Below are 4,417 nucleotides of genomic sequence, written 5' to 3'. Positions count from 1 at the left end.
TGGGAATACAGGGTAAAATTTCTCTGGCTGGGATTGATGTTTCAGCCAATTGGATCTCCAGAGGGAGCTGAGGTCTCTGGATCAAACTATTTTGTGTTGGTGACAGGTTTCCAAACAGCAACAGGAAGCAGTAGCAGGAGAGCTTTGGCCAAAATAGCTTTGTCCAAGGTGACCATAGTGCATCTCGCCTGTCAACTTCATTCCTAACTGAGCTACTTCCATCTGTAAGTGGGGTGTCCTCAGTATCTGTCAGGGGTCCATTTTTATGTCCAATACAGCGTGCAGTACCTTGACAGTTAGGTCTTGGCCTAAAATGAACTTGTTAGTTCTTTTGATCAGAAGGATAGTGACTATTAAAGTACAGAGGCAAAGGGGGAGGTACCCCTTCATAACTGGATCCAAGTATTTGCAAAAGTAGGCCACTGGGCACTCCCAGGTGCTGACAGTCTGAGTAAGCATCATTTTTTTGTGAACTCAGGAATTCAGATTCTGTAGAAGCCAGCTCCAAAGTAAACAGTTTTGAACCTCTGGGAGGTTGAGACCAGGTCCATTGATTTTTGAGTTCACAACTGGGGTCTTGCCATTTAAAAGCAAAGAGTGGCTGGCTGACAGGAGCCAATCAAAGGCAGAAGAAGGCGTACTTTATGTCCAAGCAGGTGTACCAGCAGGATGTGGGTGGCAGAAGACTGAGACAGTGTATACAGAGGACAATCATGGCAGCATTGGCCGCTCAGAGATATTGAACTGGATTTACAGACAGGAAAGGTGTATTTTAGCAGTTCGACAGTCTATAGACATGTTACAGTTTTGAAGCCTCATGTTTTTCTTGGGAGACTATGATGGAACTGGAAGGGACAGAGAAAAAGGCTGTCACAGAGCCAAATTTGTTGCTAGGGTCTCCCCCAAAATAGTAGGAGAGTTCCCAAATACTTGTGGCAATTGAATAGTAGTGCAAAAATGGTGTATGGGTTGGGAGCCACAGAATGCATGGTGACAGCTGTGTTGTCGATGGCACGGAGACTTGTGCAAGGTTATTAACAGTCTATCAGGCTGATGTGTGGCTCGGTGCCTGTTTGTGCTTTTTGTGATATCTGGTAGCAGTGGGGGTCATGGTGAGGTGGCATGGTTGACGGACAGGCACAGAGGTGGGTCTTTAGCTCATACCTCTGAGAGGAGAGTTTTCAGAATTTCAGGATTGTGGTTATCTGTCTCAGGCTGATGCAGATGTCATCTTCCTTTTGGAGAACAGTCAAAGTTGAAAGTTCAGGGTTAAATAAGATAAAGCTGACTGGCTTGGTGCAAAGGAGACAGTCACTTCTAACTTGAAGATGAGGTATCTTCCCAGAAGCAGTATAGGGACTGCCTTATATAGGAATTCATGTTTGGTGAGATGTCCTCCCAGGATGTTAGTTTGTGCCTGGCATAAGGGGCCAGGGACAAGAGTCCCATTTGCCCAATGATGGTATTGGCTTTTTTGTACCTTGCTGAGGCCTGGGAGGAGAGCAGTGCATTACTGATCTACATCTTCATGGCATTTTGTCTTATTGCAGTACTGGTTTGGACACACTTGGGGGAGGACTACGTTTATCCAAGCATCAGGATCAACCATAGTGGCAGGGACAATAGATTTTAATCAGGCTTGGGCCTCATCTAAAATGCAGCAGCACTTTCCATTATTAAACAGAATCAGAAAGAGTCATCCCATGTTGGCAGGTGGGTCTGGAAGATGGATGTAACAAGGTCTGTCATGGCTTGAGGCCACTCTGTATAGGATGGGTTGTGATGTTTCCAAGTTAAGAGATCAGTGGAGCTGAATGGCTGGTAATATATAATGGGCATCTGGTAGGATGCACCTCCCTGAGTTCCAGGGTAAGCACAAAGTGGCAGCTGGAGGTGAGCGGGATCCTTGGACTGAGTGGCAGAGGGGAGTGGTGGCACATGGGGCTATAACCCTCTCTATAAGGTGAATGGAACAGTCGGTGCTTCTGGCAATGTTGACAGAGAGTCAGTTTGGGGCTCAAGTGTGGCATCAGGTGTTATTGGTGGTGAAGCTGTGGCGGCAGGAGGAGAAGAAGGCTATGACACAGGAGATGGTTGACAGTGAAGTTGTGAAATCTGAGAAAGCAGAAGCTGGGGTATAGGAGACAGGACTGGTGTTGGAGGCATCACAGCTGTCTGAGAAGCTCGGGGTTTATGAATGTAAGGAGGAGGAAGATTAGGCTTGGGGTTCTCTGGTAGAACAGGATAAAGTTTTTCTGACTTGGGCCAGATGCTATGGCAAGCAGAAAACACTGAAATGACACCCAGGATTTGGAAGCAGTGAATAGTTTATTACATTGGTGGTCTTGGCTGGGATCTGTCCCTTAACAAAGCCAGGCAGCCCAGTACTTGTGGGCTAGCACTTGTATACGATGCATTAAGCAGGATATACAGAGGCAAGACAGAACAGCCTGGAGTTCTATGATTACCTAGCAGGGTAAGATCATCATTTACAAGGTGAGATTAATGATCATCATTTACAAGACTAGATTAATGATCATGAAAGTTGGTACAATCAGACATCCTGTACATTTGGTTATGCTTTTCTGGTTACGGGGGTCAAGAAAGAAATTAAAGAACTATGAAGCAGTTGCAGAACTAGGCAGTTTTGAAAAGAACAAAGATTTTTATTTTTTATTTATTTATTTATTTATTTTTTGGTTTTTCTCCGGTACCGGGAACCGAACTCACGACCTTGCGCTTGCCAGGCAGGCGCTTTTGCCGCTGAGCTAAATCCCCAGCCCCAGAACAAAGATTTTTAAAAGAACAATTTTCCTGTACAGTTTTTCACATTCAGGGAAAAAAATCTTCCTAGGACTAATTTGAGTAGATTTCTATGAGCCCAGTGAACGTGCAGAGCACTGGCTGGTGTCCCATAGGTGTCCAGAATACCTTGCAGAATAGGCGCCATTAGTCATTGCTGCTTAACTAGATAGAGGAGTGGCTTATTGTCTTAAGCAAGGACTGTGTCTGGGACTCTGGCTGAAGGCAGGGTGGAATCTTCTCGGTGCTTGTGGTGCTTAGAACACCACAAGTAAAATGTGGTTGCCTAGGGACTGATGTTAAATATCAGACAGAGACACCCTGGGGAGTCTAGGTTGAGAACACTTCAGGAGGAGTCCAGTATAGGGACAAGGGAGCCTGCATTACTGAGTAAGGATTCAAACCAGACCAGTTTCAGCTATGTGGAGACCTTGCTTGAGATAAGCTGCAGGATTCCATTGTGATTCATGTGTGCTCAGGATCCAACATTGAAGAATCCCTTCACAAACAGAGATCACTTGTTTATTCCAAAGTCTGAAAACAGATGGGAAGGTCGTGGAGAATGAGCAGCTCCCTCCATAAGTGTGCTGGTGAAAATTTTTGTCAGGCTATGATGTCCCCTATTTGGAGGGGGGACAATGAAGCCACGGGCCATATATGCCAAGTCTATCTTGTGGGTATTAACTCTGTCATGTTACTTGGATCCCACCAGCTATTTGCAAAATTCTCAGAATGGTAGTTTCTTTATTGGATGTGGGCTTTGTCTCTGTACACAACTGTTCTGGATTGCTTTGCCTTTTAAAAACACCTATGTATATGTTTTATTGATCTACAAATTTCTTCTTTCAAATTAATTTTTTTACATGAGGATATATGTCACTCCCTGTCTTCCTATTACCTGTGTTTTTAGCCTATCATTTCTGTCTCTCCAATGTGACTCCTCTGTTCAACCAGTTTGATCTCTCTTTAGAGAAATCTTTGTGAGAAAAATGTCTGTTCATAGTTTATCCTAAAAGTTCAAAGTTTTACTTTCACTAGTCATTCTTAATATATCATAAGTATATTTTCATTTTAAAAAGTATAATCAGTAAAATCTTTAGCTCCACTTGCTGGACAAACATTTCTTTCCATAATGTTCTTCAGTACTTTCTATGTTATATGTCAAACCTATATCTCTGCATGCTTCTGATTCTGTACTGTCTGCCATACTCTAATGGTTAATTTTCCTATCCTTTAGTTCTCTCATTTTGTATTTACTTATTTTTATACCTTTCCTTTAATATCTAATTAAGATTTTTTATTATGTAAAATTTCAAGCATATACAAAAATAAAAAATTTGTAAAGATCATCTTAATTCTTGTGGTCATCTCACCTTCAATAAGTATTAACCAATATTATTTGCTCTATCCCTACACCCATCTTCATTTGGACTCCTTTTTTATTTTAAAGAAATTCCAAATATCATACATTTTTATCCATAAATATTGGGCATGTAACTCAAAAACACAGTCGTACTGTCACTGTAAAACATGCCTTATTAATACCATTTCTTCTGGGCTGAGGATATAGCTCAGTGGCATAAGTGCCTGCCTGGCAAGCACAAGGTCCTGAGTT

The 4,417-nt window shown here is 42.6% G+C and overlaps 1 pseudogene; it reads left to right on the top strand.

Annotated features, from left to right (window-relative positions):
• Positions 1-1,967: 1,967 nt before the first annotated feature.
• Positions 1,968-4,417, top strand: part of LOC102030249 — a 59,901-nt pseudogene continuing 57,451 nt past the window's right edge.

The sequence above is a fragment of the Chinchilla lanigera genome, unplaced genomic scaffold (genome assembly GCF_000276665.1).
Source record: "Chinchilla lanigera isolate Chin_1 unplaced genomic scaffold, ChiLan1.0 scaffold00161, whole genome shotgun sequence".
In the NCBI taxonomy this organism is placed as follows: domain Eukaryota; kingdom Metazoa; phylum Chordata; class Mammalia; order Rodentia; family Chinchillidae; genus Chinchilla; species Chinchilla lanigera.
This window is presented reverse-complemented; position numbering and strand designations above follow the sequence as displayed.